The sequence below is a fragment of the Myxine glutinosa genome, chromosome 8, assembly GCF_964187855.1.
Source record: "Myxine glutinosa chromosome 8, kmMyxGlut1.1, whole genome shotgun sequence".
Classification (NCBI taxonomy): domain Eukaryota; kingdom Metazoa; phylum Chordata; class Myxini; order Myxiniformes; family Myxinidae; genus Myxine; species Myxine glutinosa.
The window spans coordinates 107,773,945-107,791,297 of NC_136268.1; positions in this window are offsets into that span (position 1 = coordinate 107,773,945).

The following is a 17,353-nucleotide window of genomic DNA, read 5'->3' on the forward strand; positions in this document are numbered from 1 at the left end:
TTGGATAATTGATTAATTTATAAGTATTCTTCATATTAATATTTTTACTTACACTATATTTTTGTCGTTCAGCCTGTGCCTTTGTATAATAATTTGATAAATCAATATCCTGAGAGGATTTTCCAAAGATAGAACCATCTTTTCCAACATAAGTCATTTATATTAGATTAAAAATGATATCATAAAAATTTTCATTATTGTTGAGTTGAAATAATACATATAAACATAATTGACCACAACATTTAGAATTAATTTCTTGAACTTGAAATGTTTGATAAACACCATTCTGTAAGAATTGTATTACTTCAACAGGTGGTGGCATACCATAACTATCAAAATAATATTTATCCTGACTATTATGAATACAAACCCAATGAGAACCATTCTGTGTGTCTAAATTCATAATAATATTCTTTGTATTCTTATTTATATGTATTAATTCATCTCTCATACAAATAACCACATTATCAATTTTTAGTGTTTTACAATACTTAGTAAGTTATATATTTGACGTTGTATTCTTTCCAAATTGTTTAAACCATTTATCCATTTATTTATGAGAAAGATACAATCCATTACCCCGTTTAGTTAGTTTAACACCCGCTTGAGCGATAGAGGAAAGCATATCTCCAACCAACAATCTAGCTTTATCAGGTAGACTTTCAAGTTTTTGAGCAAAATCTACAATTACACCACTTCCACTAATTTGTTTCTCCAACTCCTTGTTATGTCTTTCCAATTCTTTTTGAGCTTTTAGTTGTGCCTTCCTTTCGTTAGCAGTTTTTACCGCTGCTGAAATACCACCAGTCAATGCCCCCGCCGCACTTAAACCAGCAAATAAAGGAATTAGAAATGGGAGAAATCCTCCTCTTGACTCGTCTATTGAATATTTCTTTAACATAGGTTTCGTCATTTTAATTTTAAGAGATCCAACATCATTTAGTGTTTTTACTTGTGTGTGTGTGTGAGTAAAACATCAATTCTTACAGCTCCTTTTCTTTGAATTGTATTAACATTAATAATACAAGGCTTTTGATTTTGAATACAAGATGTTAATTTATTAAGATTGATTTGATTAACATATACCCCAACCATTTATTTATGAGAAAAAACCTATGTGATATTAATCATAACACCATTATCTGTATTAATCTGTAATTCTGTTTCCTCCAAAAGCAAACAATATGCATTAACCTCTTCACTCTCCCCTCTTTCAATGTATAGAGAAGTATCCACTCGATTAGACTTTATAGTTTCCTTTTGAGAACTCAGGTCAATTGCATAGATTGTATAAAGTTTTTGAAACGCAACCATATCCAAAATAGGATCATTATTACCATTACTTTCACACACCTTTTGGTAGGACTTGTAGGCTTCCGCATAATCATTTTTTTCCCAATCAATTTCCAATCTATCTCACGGATAAAATGTGCCATCAAGAGAAACCCGAAGTTGTTTCACCTTAGCATTATCACTCAGCGCATTATTCTTATTAGTACCGTCCTCTCCATCTGGTTTTTAAAAAATGAGCCAGAGGTATCGTGGCTTTCCTTGAAGAACACCCAAATTCCAAGTGTAGGTAGTGTGTTCCAGTTTAACGTGTTGACATCTTCTTTTAAGGTATGATACATTTAGCGGTTTCTTTGAGTTAAGTCTTCTATTTAACATCTCTTCCGTTTTAAGATTAGGAGTATATTCACTGATATACCAACACAAATCATTAATAACAAATTTATTGTTGTCTCCAAAAGCATTTTCATCCCCAAAAAGCAACCTATTTACATTATCATTCCTTTGTAGTTGAAATCTAATTTTAAGACCGTACAAAACTTTATCATAATCGCAAAATCCAAATATACCTTTAAGAGGTACTGCTACGGTAAAACTATTCACTGCTTTTGTTTCATCATTATACATTGCCTTCCTTTGACTATAACCAGGGTCAGCATTTGTTCCCGTTGACATATCAGGAATAAAACCTTCAACAGCTCCCTTACCCATTCTATCACTAAACGAATATAGTGTAAATTTCATCATTTCAGATGTAGCAGAGACATAATCAACCGCTTCAACCTCTTGTGTTCCAATATACAGGCGGACACTGTCAAACATTTTCCAGAAGAAATCATTTACGAGTGTAGCATTAGTATTATTCGCAGCCTTAGTGAATTTAAATTTACACAGCAAGAAACTATCAGCTATATTCAAGTAAGTTTGTTGATTATTTATTTCAAAACTTTTTGTTCCGTTTGAATTCCAGTCTGTTCCAGTTATAGCATTTACTTTAAAATAGTCTTCCTTTTTTGTGGAGTTTGAAATGATAGTTGTATCATCCAAATCATAGATACTATCAATCGCTTCCATACTTGTATTTATATAGTATTAAAATCGTTGAAACCCTGACCCAAGTATTTTAATGATTTTTTGTCGTTCTTGTGAAGATAGTTGAGTTTTACCTTTTTTTATTTCTTTGATTGCTTGTAATTTATGAGACTCCTTTTGAGCATCTTTTATACTCTTTATAGCACCCGCAACGGAGCCCACGGCAGAAGCAGTTGAACCAATTAGGTCTTTATGTTTAAGGATGGTTGAACCAATACCCATTAGAGTATCAATTATCCCATCTCCTTTATTTCGAAATTGATGACCTACACCTCGTTGTCTCTTAGGTTTATAGTATCCTTTACCCACATACCTTGTATAGTATGGTGAAAGGTACATGCCCTCCCCTGTAATTATTTTATATTTTCCCAACTCATGTTTTCTCACAATAACCATTATTTATTTATTGTAAAACTTCACGTAGGTGAATTCTGATGGATATAATTTCATCATTAAAGGATATCATACGATTATCTTGGTCGGTTATCCTAAAATTTACTCTGTATATGGTTTTTCCTGACACAGGTAAATAGACAAGATTTTTTGGTTCCATATTAAATTTATAACCAATCGGGGTTGAGTATGCACTGAATGAAAATATTGTATTTGTTCTTATTCCATCGTTATAAGCACCATCAATCAAATCACAATGAATTAATACTGAATTTATACCGGAGGATATTTGGATAACATTATCACTGTAAAACGTCCCGTTATTTTCAATCTTTTTTGAAGAGAAACCCAATAGCTCTCTAAACGAATTTTCAATCGTGAAATCAACTTTATAATTATTTTTAAGTTTAATAGTTGATTTTGAAGTGTGTTTTTGAATATCTATTACAATATTTTTTGGTTCATCACCTTTTTCTTTCATAAGGCGAGAGACTTCTGAAGATATTTGAGAAATCTCGTAAGCTCCAGGTGAAACGGTTATAGTTTTATATCCACTTCCTGGATTTTAACTAAACTTGTTGTTTTTCTCTGTGATATTAAACAAGGTATTATAAGTTTCCATCGACAATAAAGATGCCTCATATGAGGTAAGGGGGTCAAGTTGTAGTGGGTAAGGGAATGAAGCTGTGTAATCGCTCGTTGTGAAATTAAAACTAAGAATTGTGCTTCTCATCTTATTTAATATCTAATAAAATATCTTTGTATTGACATTTATTAATTATTTTCATATTCATCAACTGATCTAAAATGGCTGAGGATTCATTAAAACAATTGTTGTTTCCGGCCTTCTTACTACCTCACAACAATAATAGCCTATTCTCTAATTGTGATGGGTCATTTGGAAGAAAACTAACACCTGAACCAAGTTTACTTAAAGCATCAATAATATGTTTCTCCTTCTCATTCTTCTTACTTTTACCAGCAACAGAAACTCCATAATCAAGTGCATTTAGCAACTCAATATATACCCTATCTTCCTCTCTTTCCATATCAAGTGGTTCCTCAAAATATTTTGAACCGCTGAATCCGGGGTTTGTTAGAAGAAACATTAATCTTGGAGTTAATTTAACATTTGGTTGAGTAGAACTCAAGAACATCAATTCATCATTAAATATCAATACGTTTTCTTCCACAAGATGAAACACTGCTGGTTCTTCTATTGGAATGAGACCTGCTCTGGTTTTTGAACCCGCCGAATATTCATTGTTTTGAAGAGCTTCCACAACATAATTAGGTGGTTGATTTACCTCCTCAAGTTTCCGAAATAATCCCTCGTCATCATATTCTAATTCACCAAGTTCTTGTTTTGTTATCTGACTAAAATCTTTGAGCATTTGAAGTTTTTTCGGAGTAAATTCTACCGTGGGAACTGTAGGTGAGTGTTGAGTTTTCAAAAGTGGTTTAAAGAATTTCTCTTGTTTTCTTTCAAAGGCTTCTTCACCAGTTAGTTTCTGTCTCCGTTTCTTCTTTATCTCTTCCTGTTGTTTAACAACTTTTGAAACTAATTGTTGATGTTCCTTAAACTTTCTTTCTCTTTCTTCGGTATTCATTTTCTGTATTTATTTATTGAAAAATATCATTTAATGAATTGTAAAGGTCAATGGGAAAATTTTCCTTTTCTTCATCATTATAGTAAATGTGTTGAAATAAATCTTTTTCTTTAAATATTTCATCAAATTCTTTATTGGTATTAATACGAGTTGTTATTACTTCTTCACTAATACTTGTATCTCTGCTTTTCATACGTTTGCGTTGAGTCTCCTCATCGATATCAAAACCGAATGATAAAATCTTAACTCCATCACCACACAATTGTTTAATAATTTGTCTCATTCCTTCAGGATTAGTTTCTAAAATCCCAAGACCATTAGATTTTACTTTATTTAACTCACTCTTACAATGTGAATATTTTGTAGAACCAAGAGAGACCTCCTCAAATATTTGACCTTCGTTCCTCAATCGCATATGTTCCTCCATTGAAATGTAGTAATAATCTTTCCCTTCTACTTCTCCTGGTCGCTTTGCTCTGGTTGTAGTACTCACAAAACGAATCATAGGGTGTTTTTAAAAAAAACTTACAATCTTTTCATTTTTACTATTCAAGAGTTTAGATTTATGAAAGTTCTTTCCAGAAGCAGATTTACCCACAAGGTTAATAATAATTGTTGTCATTTATATATGTAAAATATCAGTGAGTATATCATCTTGTTTCACAACAATATATTTATATTTTTCAATCGTGTGTTTCATATAATTTTCAAATTCTTTTTTACTACATAACGTAGAGCAATTATCTCTCCAAAAATTATTTACATCTATTGAATTTAACTTAAATAAAATAAAAGTATTAGCATTGTTTCTTATTGAGCGTCGAGGGAGTTGAAAATATGACTGACTAAGATAAATACAATTACAAGAAGAATGTCTCCCTCTTGTATAGTAGCTATCCATTACTGTTTGGTTTCTCTCATTAACACAATCATCAAAGATGACAAGGTTCTTTTTTGATTTATCTAAATCTTGAGGTGAAGGTATATCATCCGTATTATCACTGAGAATACAAGTTATGGGTTTTGGTTTCGATTTTGATTTCTGTGTATCACAAAATAATTGTATTATATCTTCAATATTATAATCATTTAGTTTGTTTTGAAGTTTAAATAAACCGATAATGTCTTCCTTTTTAAGACCTGCATTAAAACCCTGTGAGAGTAGTTGATACTCGGGTTGAAAACTAGACTTTGTAAAAATTATTAAATTATCATAATCTAAAAAATTAGGACCAAGGAGCATCTTTAAAAGTAAACAGGTTTTTCCACATCCGCTTGAACCAACTATTAGACATCTCAATGAATTTGGAATGTTTTTATGGTTATTAAATTTTATCTTATTTTCCCAAACGGGTAAAAAATCATTCATTTATATATTTGGAAAACAAGTCATCTAACTTTTTTTGAGCTATTTTAGAAACTCTATATTTTATCCTGAGTTCGGGTTTAATTTCAAAATAATTCATTATTTTATTTATATAGTATCTTGTATTAACATTTCCATTAAAATTATTTTGAATAATAAATATCATTAAACCCTCATACATTTCCTCAATACAAATAGTCTCTTCCCTTGAAAGAAATGGTGTATTATCATCACAATACTTAACATTCATCTCTCTTATTAATCTTGTAAAGTAATTCATTTTTGGTTCTAATTTAAAAGAGTTATATATTTTTTTATATTTTTTATTATCATTAATTAAAATTAAATCACAGAAAATACATTGTTTATATGAACCCTCATTATTAAGCCATATTCTATCACAAGCCGGACAATTCTCTAATTTATCATATGGAGAGTCTGGAAATTCTAAATATCCTTCAGAACTTATCATATTTATATGGTAAATTTTTACTTAAACTAAATGCAAGTTTATTCATTAATAAATACAATGTTTCAAAGCACAAAAGACAAATTTCAATCAATCTCTACTTCGGTGAAAGATATAGAAAAATATGTCAAAGATGTTAAATTGAACAAAGATAAATATGGAAATTTTTGGGTAAAACCAGTTATGGAAAATAACATGAGCCCCTCTATTTCATTTAAAGGAAGAGCTCTAACTATACCTGGAAAGACATCCATTAAAGTAAATCTAACAAAAGTTTCTCCTCTACTCCTGGCAATTTATTCAAAGCTTGAAAAAGTGATTGACCACGATACTTTGAAAAAGAATGATAAGACCATCAACAATACTCGTGGAGAAATTTGTATTTACTTTAATAATCCAAAGGGTGTAGATCTAAGTAAAATGAATGATGTTAATATTTCTGGTGAAATGTCATTTCGTTCTATGATAGTTAGAGATTATTTAAAGATAACTTTTGATATTAAAAATGTAGAGATTGAATCCGTTAATGAAAGAAAGTATATTGGTATAGATGGAAAGGTTTTTTCTGCTAATTAAATATGAGTCATTACAGCAGTGAAGATTTTACTATTTCATTGAACTCGGACGATAGTGATGATAGTATTTCATTGAACTCGGACGATGGTGATGATAGTATTTCATTGAACACAGATGATAGTTATGATACTAATAGTTTGTGCTCAAATGATAGTTATGAGAGTAGCTTTATTGATGACTCTGAGTATGATTCTGAGTATTCATGTGATAGTTATGACTTCGATGATTCTGAGTGAAAAAGTGTTTTAGTTTAAGCACAGCGATATATATAAAATGGAGCTGTAAAGCTCAAAAGTGTTTTATTTTAAGCACAGCGATATATACACAAAGAATTAAGTTAAGCACCCCCCCCGTTTTTTTACAACCTCGCACATTACAAGTTTGTTGTCGTCAAAACAGTGTAATATACCCATGATATTGCTATATTTTCTGGAGAAGTGATATTATGGTCACATAAAAACATAACAATCATGCCGTTTTCAATATTTTATTCTGAATAATTTAAGGTGAAATATTTTGGGAATTTTAGGCATATTTTCACCTCGATTTAAGTATGGAGCTATAGGTCCATCACGGACAGTGTGGATGACGTTTATGTTTTCTAACGTACAGTCATTGTTCTGAGAAGACCTCTAGCGATCTTTGCGTCAATAACGTGTGTAGGACCCACGTGATCGGATCACTGACTCAGCCAATCACTTTTTTCACTTTGATCACTCAATTTCATCAATGGATAATTGCTAATGTCATACCAATCATTATTTGATCTCACATACCTTAGAATATATGCCAATGTATACATATACACAAAGAATATATATTAGGGGGTGCTTACCTTAATTCGTTGTGTAGGGGTGCTTAACTTAATTCTTTGTGTATATATAAAACGGAGCTGTAAAGCTCAAAAGTGTTTTATTTTAAGCACAGTGATATATATAAAACACCACGTTTTCTCACGCTATAAATATGGTTTATTGTGATACTTGCGAGAAGGAAGTAAAATATTATAAACAACATATTCTCACCGCAAAACATACATACAACATTCTTAACAAACTTTCCCCTCTTCCACCTAAAACAAAACATTGTAAGGTCTGTAAAACAACCATCCTCAAGAAGGGGTTTAAAGCCCATCTTAAAACTAACAAACACTTGTCAAAATTGTTTACTATTAAAAACTCTGATGGTGCATTCAAAGGACATATTAAAATAAGTCTTTAACTTCAAACCTCCTGAACCAGAGTCTATAGTTGATGCTGTAGAAATAGTTAAACCTGCTGTTCAAACGTTGATTGAAAAAACACTAAAAGAAATGAAACCACTTAAATTTTATATGGGAGTAAAATTAGAAATGACAAAGGACGAAGGAGTTATAGATACACCATACATGAGAACTGAGCCACACTTTATATCTTCATATCAAGATTTTAAAACATCAGGAGTCTATGATGAACTTATTAAACAAGAGCAAGATGTGGATAATTCAATCGTAGGAAGTGGATTCAATATAGGAAAAATTATTTACATAGACATTCATATTCTTAAATCAGATCCTCTAAAAGCTTCTTCTTACATTGATTTACCCAGTGTTATCAAAAATAGAAAAGCAGTTATCAATATCAAAAATAAAGACAATAAATGTTTTCTCTGGTCTATTCTAGCACACTTACATCCTCCACATTTTCATGATGAAAGAGTATCTCATTATCAAAAATATGAGAATACATTAAATACGAAAGATCTAAAGTTTCCGATGACTTTAAATGATATTCCTAAGTTTGAAAAGTTGAATAATTTATCAGTTAATGTTTATGGTCTAACAGAAACAAACAACATTCAGGTTTTAAAGCTTTCTGACAATTGTAAACAAACTCATATTAATCTTCTATATTTTAATTCAGATGAAAATTCACATTATACATACATCAAAGACATTACAAAATTAATAAAACCACAAGTATGTAAAAGAACAAATAAAATATATATTTGTATGCGTTGTCTTAACTTCTTCCATACACAAGAAAGATTAGATAAACATTCAAATTATTGTGGTGAACATAAATCAACGGTAATCAACATGCCTAAAAAAGGCTCAAAGATCACATTCAAAGATGAAAAGAAAACAATAAAACATCCATTTGTTATATATGCTGATTTTGAAAGTATTTTAGAAAAAATTGATACTGCTTCTCCAGATCCAAAAGAATCATACACAAATAAATATCAAAAACATACTCCTTGTGGTTTTTGTTATTATATCAAATCATCCGTTGGTGATAAATATAACAAGTTAGAGATGTATAGAGGCTCAAATACCCCAGAGGAGTTTGTGAAACGACTAGAAAAAGACTGTGTTCGATTAACCAAGATAATGAGAGAAACCAATAAACCAATGTCCTTAACAAGTAAAGAAAAAAGGGAATTTATAAAAAACAATGTCTGTCATATTTGTGAGGAGAAAATTGGTAAAGGTCTAAAGGTTAGAGACCATTGTCATCTCACTGGTAAATATAGAGGTCCGGCTCATCAAAGTTGTAATATTAATTATCAACTCCCCTCTTTCATTCCTGTCTTTCTTCATAACAACGCTCATTATGATACACATCTATTTATCAAGGAACTCTCAAAGACTTCTGGAAGTATCTCAGCAATTCCAAACACGGATCAGAAATACATTTCATTCACAAAAACAATTCACACATCTCCTATTACTCATATCAGATTTCTTGATACATTTAAATTCATGGCAAGTCCATTGGCTAACTTGGTTCAAAATCTAAAAGAGTTTCCATGTCTTTCAGAGTATTTTTTAGATAAAGATTTTCTAACACAAAAGGGAATTTACCCCTATGACTATATGGACTCATTTGAGAGATTCAATGAAACACAACTTCCTTTAAAAGAAAATGTATATAACAAATTAAATAATAGTCATATATCTGATAAAGATTATGTACAAGCACAAAATGTTTGGAAAAAATATAACATTAAGAATCTTGGTGAGTATCACGATTTGTACCTCAAAACTGATGTGCTTTTGTTGGCTGATGTGTTTGAGGCTTTCAGAACAATCTGTCATTCTGGATATGGATTGGATCCTGCTCACTATTACACTGCTCCTGGATTGGCTTGGAGTGCGATGTTAAAAATGACAAAACAAGTTTGGATTTGATAACCGATGTTGATATGCTTTTGATGATTGAAAAGGCAAAGAGAGGAGGAATTTCACAAGTCTGTTCAAAGAGATATGCTAAAGCAAATAACAAGTACATTCCAAATTATAATCCATCGGTAGAGAGCTCCTACTTGATGTATTATGATGCGAACAACCTGTATGGCTGGGCAATGTCTCAGGCTCTTCCTTATGGAAAACTTAGATGGGTAAAGGAAAAAGATTACAAAAAGGTTTTACAAGATGTATGTATCTCTACACAAAAAGAATTGAATGATTCAAAGGTTGGTTATTATTTTGAGGTCGATTTGAAATATCCAGAGGAACTTCATAACCTACACAAAGATCTCCCATTTGCTTGTGAAAAGGAAAGTCCAAAGAAGGAGTGGTTAAGTGATTATCAACAATCATTTAATATAGGTGAATCAACAGAAAAATTACTTACTACATTATATAACAAGAAAAATTATGTTCTACACCAAAGAAATTTGCGACAATATTTATCAAAAGGTCTAAGAGTAGAGAAGATCCATAGGGTTCTAAAGTTCAATCAAAGTCATTGGTTGAAGGGGTACATTGATTTTAATACACAAAGAAGAACAGAGTCAAAAACAGATTTTGAGAAAGACTTTTATAAATTGATGAATAATGCGGTCTTTGGTAAGACCATGGAAAATGTGAGAAAAAGACAAAATATCAGACTATCAACATCTTGGAAACAAGCATCAAAATTAATTAATAGACCGAGTTTTACTAGAGCTGAGGTCTTTACTGAGAACTTTTGTGCGATCCATTTGATTAAAGAGAGTATTAAAATGGACAAACCTATTTATATTGGAACATCAATTCTTGATTTATCAAAGTCATTAATGTATGATTACTTTTATAATAACTTGAGGAAGAAATATCAAAATGATGTTCATCTACTTTATATGGATACAGATAGTTTTATTTTGCAAATTAATACTGATGATGTTTATTCAGACATGAAAAAGGACATTAATATCTATGACACTAGTAATTACAGTCCAGAGAGTGAGTTGTTCTCTTCTAAAAATAAAAAGGTGATTGGAAAGTTTAAGGATGAATTAGGAGGAAATGTCATGAGTGAATTTGTGGGATTGAGGTCTAAGGCTTATGCTTATAAATACATTGTGAATAACGTTGAAAAAACTGATAAGAAGTTAAAACGCATAAAGAAAAATGTCATTAAAGAAACAATAAACTTTAAGGATTATTATAACTGTTTAACAACAAAGAAAGAAGAGTTTCGAAAGATTAATGGAATAAGAAGTTATAAACATCAATTATATTCAGAAGAGATGAATAAGAAAGCATTGGAGGCTTTTGATGATAAGAGGTTTATTTTAGAAAATGGAATTGATAGTCTCCCTTATGGTTATATAAGTATATAAGTGATAAGTTAAAAAGGGGGGTTAGGGATTTTAACGGGCTACCGCCGCCTTTTTACAATTATATAAATGATAGAACCAAGTACCAACCAGACTAAAGAGTGGAGGTGTAATCAACCTTGGTATATAAATGGTAAACATAACGAATGTGAAAAATATCAAATAGGTATAATTGAAAAGACAACTGGTAAAAAAATTTACAAAACAAATAAGAAAATTAATTTAAATACCGGTGAATTGGGTAAAAAAGATGGAAATATTTTTGAGTGGACGGAAAACTTTGATGGTTGCCAGGAAAATATATACTTTAATTTAAAAATGGTATGTGGCACTGGAGGCGCTCAAACAAGAACATTGAGGGAGGTTTACCATTTTATCTTAGCTCAGTTAAAATATCTTAATAAAGAACCAAACTCAAACATCTTTTTTGTTAATATATTAGATGGTGAAGGGAGTGGCAAGAGAATTAAATTATTTCCCACGCATAAACAAATATTTGTAGGATCGATGTTTGAGTGGGTCAAAGATGATTCACCAGATGATATTAAGAGTAAAAGGTTAAAAGGTCCATAAGGTCAGAAGGATCACAGGTTCACACAGAAGGACCATTGTTTAAGTCGTCTAATGAATAAGGATAACATGTCAAAAGGTTAGAAGGTTCATAAAGAACAGGGTGAGAGAAATAGAGGTGTTTAGGGGCAATGAGGGAGGGGAAAAATTAACATGTAAGTCAATGGGAAAATGAGAGTGTCCCAGAAGCAACATATATACACCACTGATAAGTTCTGAAGGATATTTAGAATTTCCAGACTCTCCATATGATAAATTAGAGAATTGTCCGGCTTGTGATAGAATAGGGCTTAATAATGAGGGTTCATATTGTTACAGACACGACTTTGATGTTATGGTGGGCCGAGCGGAATGGCCGCCGTGTCCGCACAAGTTACCCGATTATACTCGAACGTTGCCGAGTCGCGCTACGCTAAATCAATGAAGGAAAAGGACACAACGGCTGGGATTAAAATGACACGACACCAGGGATACGGTTCTCAAGACCTCCGGAGGAGGTTATATTAGGGCGGAAGGTCAGATTACAACGACAAGAGGGACAGCATAGAAAGGCAGGCACTTAGACACACTCTTATATTAGCCCCGACAGACGACAGACAAACGGGACAAAACTGACTCACACGGGGATTGATGGCAAGGAGGGGCAGGTCTTCGATGGCTCAAGGTGCACCTTGGCTCAGGGGCAAAATCGACCCGGTCCAGTCCAAAGATGCGGGAGGTCTCTCTCGGCGCTGGAAGGCAACGTTCTTTCTCCAAGCTGGGGGCGCATCTCACGTCACGTCCGGTAAGTCGCTGCGTATATCCGGCGGGGAGTGACACGCCCTCGGCTCGTTAGCTCCGCCCCAGATGGAATCGGTCCGCCCTTCTTATTGGGTGCGGGGGGGTTACCAGGCTCCGCCCTTGACGAGGAGCTGACAGCCAGCCCCTTCGTGGTAACCCCGTCGGAGCGCATGGTCAATGGCGGCTAACCGAGCCGGTGTGAGGACGCACACTCCCCCGCGCCGCGCCGCCCCCATTCTCCTCTGTTGTTGTAGTTGTAGTTGTTGTTGTAGTTGTTGTTTGGGGAAGAAGATGGGAGGAGGTATGGGAAGGTCCTAAACTCACTACTGGTGCCATATAATCACATTCTGGTGCAACGAAGAGTCAGAATTAATGGAAACGAGTCCTTAACTGACATAGACTAAGAATAACTAGCAAGATGTCCGAAAGTTGTCTACGTGAGATGCGGTGGACCTGGGCACGACATTTAATGGGGGAAGAAGGGGAAGGTCGGTTCTACAGAGTGTTATTTACAGGCAATGGGACTAGGGAATGGGGGATTGGGGATAGTTGGGGAGTATTGGGGAAATAGGGGAATATTTACAAGCGGATATGGAGGCCAAATGCCATATCCGCAACATTGCACCCTTCTCTACCCTCGGGGCGTCCCGACCCGATAAATTTTTACCTATTTTAGTGTGGCACTCAGATGTAGTTCCCTCTACTATTAACTCTACCCTGAGTGCGACAGTTTTACAGATGTTCACAAATGAGTAAATATGTCCCCCTGCGACGTTGCACCCTTCTCCTCACAGAAACACACCCACAGGATAACCGAATTGCGGAAAGAATTCGCAAACTAAACATACAGCCGGTAGGGAGCATTATTTACAAGACTACGCTGATATTTACACTACGATCCAGGACCTGTTTTTGGAGGAACACATGCAGATGTTATGCATAGAGAGAGCACGCATGCCAGCATCGATACACCAACCCACAAGTGCTCTGTGGCCTTACGGCCTTTAATAATGTGCAGAGCACCCCTTCCAAGCACCAAAAGCACCACCCCATCATGTACAGTCAGCACCATCCGGTGCACCAATAAAGTGTCTATAAATCACCGGTGGTGTCGCAGCCGGCCGATGTTCTGCCGCTGGTCTTGCCTTCATGTGGTGCACTTTGCCTTCTGGCTTCTTTAAAAATAAAGAAAGGCGCCAACCGCGTCCATTTCTGTATTGTGGCCGTCAGGGGCCAACTATTAGTGGTTCACCTGTATGGCATAGGTGCCACGTTGACCCATAGGTCCATCCACGGGTGGTGCTTGGCCGCAAACGAACTGCGGTCCATTGTGGGTGGCCACCAAAATTGCGGTCCATATGGTGTATCGATCCAGGCAGCAAGCAGCGAAAGTGCAGGCCCACAACTGCGGAGCCAGCACCTCTCTCTCCTCTCTCTCTGCCCCAAAGCCAGATCCTCGGAGGTGGGAGACAAAAGAAAAGACAAGTGAGTAAGGTGGTAAGGGTGCAAAAGTGCACGCAATGTAAGGTAATGCACACTGGGGGCACATGGGAACCAGGTGAGACAGGTACGTTCCTACCGTACGCCCCCCCCCCCCCCACCAGGTAACCTACATGGCCCCTCCCTTACCCCTTACTGTATCCACAAAACACAACACTACCCATAAACATCTATTTTACAAATCAACAACGTCCCTACTGTCTTCCACGTTCCTCCCATAAACCAAATTCGTCTTCTCTCCCTCCTAACCAATCAAATTTGCCATTTTCAACTCTCATCAAAATTTGCCATCTCCAACTCAACATCATAATTTGCTATCACCAATTCATCATCAGTCCCTCCTAGGGAGGGAGAGATGGAATCACCCCAATGTCTCATCCACGTCGTGATGCGTCTCACAAATCCTCACCGCAATTCTCATTTCCTGCACAGAACAAAGAAAACACAGGTGTGGAGTCATCATCATCACCACAGGTAAGTGGCTGCGTATGGTGCGACAGGTTCATCAATCCTAACTATCTCCTAAATGACTTTAACAACTTTACACTACCCGGGGTCTTTCTCCGGCCAAACCATTGGCCCTCTTACACTATGGGTTCTAAAAACCAATTCCCATTGGCCAAACTGTGGTGCTTTTCAATTTGGGGTCTCACTCCCCCGATTCATCTCTCGGTGCCCTCGCACAATTTCTGGGCCGCGGCGTGTACCTCTCCCAGCGGGTCTACCCACCTGCACACCTCCACCACTGCAGTTGCCTCCGAGCTTACCTGCTCCTTACCCTAACCTAACTACCTGGGGAAGGCCCTCTGGCACTCTCCCCACTCGGTGCCCTCTCTGGCACTGGGCTACCCGATCCACACCCGGGATCCTCAGGCACCCACTGACACTAACGGCTCCCAGAGCCCACCTGCGGCCTTACCTGGCCGACATCCTCACAGTGGTGGAGTGCCCAACCAACTACACACACTAACAGGCTACACGCCCTGCCATTTCCACAACACTAATGCACCCATCCACAATATCATTCTGCAACCGCACCACAAATGCCAATATCCAACCACAATTTACCTATACCCTCTACCTAACACTTACACTACCCGCCCCGGGTATCCGTGATGGGGGTCCATTCTTCCCCCATTCACACCTTCGCACCATGCACACCACTCCGTACCACTTACTCCACTCTCTCTCCACACCAGTCATTCTCTGCTCCATATATTCCACACACCTGCACTTGCACACCTGTGCCCTCACACCTGGTGCCACCTGCACCCTTCTCTCCCCAAGCGCATTCGCGCTGATCCACAACACTCACTACTCATACACTGCTCCACACACCTGTCCAGTTGCACACCTGTGCAATCACACCTGTTCAATTCTCACACACACGGCATCATCTCAGCTAACTACTCCCTTCTGAAACTTGCGCTTCCCAGTCGTCCCTTTAAACTATTGCGCTCCCTCGTCATTATCATCCATACTAATCTACCTGCGTCCCCCCTACAGGTATCAGTCACTAACTAAACTTAACGTTACCTAATGTCATCTTCTAGGGCCCTATCAATATAACCTAACCCACCCGGGCTAGTTTTCACTGCCATCAACCCCATAAGCTATTGCTCCTTTGCCCCCCTTGGGAAGGGCGGCAGGGATGCCAGCCTTACCCACCGGGCCCATCGCTCACTACCAATTTTGCACATCAAATTTCAACAAATCAAAAATTTGGCCAATCCTACTCATCATCTGCCAATCATTACTGCCAATCCCTTGCCAATCATCAATTTTTGTTTTTCTCTAATTTTGGGGCCAAAACACTAACCTCATCACCCAGTCTACTCACTAATGCCTCTCGGTGCGCCAATCCCTGTCCAAAGCCCGGCTTCGTAAAGCCGAGCAATGAATGCGGGTTGTTTGGTGCCAGCGGCTGGATACGTCCCGCATTCGGTGCAGGGAAGGAGGTTTACCCGGGCCGAGATCCCACGCACCATCTCGGCGTGGAGCCATCCAATGTCCCGATCTCGACCTGCCGGCACGTCTCAACAAAACGTGGTCGCCATGACGACCCTTCCTATCCAGCTGCCCGCTCCATCTAGTGGAGCCTGGACGCGGCCGTTCCACGCGAGGCCCGGCACGCACCGAGGGCCCGATTCGGCTATAAGTCGTTCTACCCTCTAGCCTGGTTACCGTCGACGCTTCACCTGGATTCTTACAAGCATACGCTACCCCTTTCTTGCTCATACATGCAGCTGTTCCCATTCTCCTCGTACCTTTCCTTACACACCTCGGTACACTCATTCCACTCACAGCCTTGGTCACACACCTGACCACCGAACACTTTGGCACACATTCGTTGGTCGCACACCTCACCAACACACCTCTTCGCGCCCCCTCCTCTGTCACCTCCTCTGTGACAATCACAGGTGTGCTCTCATTCGCACACCCAACCACGTGCCTCACCACCAACTCCAGCGTGCATTCCCACTCACGCTCTACCATTCCAGGTGTGCATCCTTCCATCCCAGGTGTACATCCTCGCTCACCTGTCACAACCAACTCACTCTCCTTGTCACTCTCACTACTCTCACCTCCATTCTTGACAGCGCACTCACCCTTACTCTTGACAGCGCACTCTTTCCTCATGCACCTGTCTGTTACACACCTTCCCCGCGCACACTCTCCCGTTACACCCTCTGCAACACTCACCACAGGTGGACACTCTTCCTTACTTTTGACAGCGCACTCTTTCCCCATGCACCTGTCCGTCACACACCTTTCTCGCGCACACTCTCCCGTCACACCCTCTGTAACACTCACCACACCGCGCTTCCATGTGCTCCCTCGCACACGCGCTACGACCGACTCACTCTCGCCAGCACCCTCACTCCTTGGCACGCACTTTTTCCTCACACACCCCAGAGTCGGACTTTCTCGCACACCTCCTTTTTCGCACACCAGACCTGTCGCACACTTCACCAACGGCCTCTCACGAACACCCGGGTCCATCTCGACCCCCAAGCTTCTTAAATCCCCTGGCGCATCATATGCACGACCATATTGGTCACCACTTACACCAGGTCCTCTTCCTCTTCGCTTCTCCTCCATCACCTGCGAATCCCTCATCCG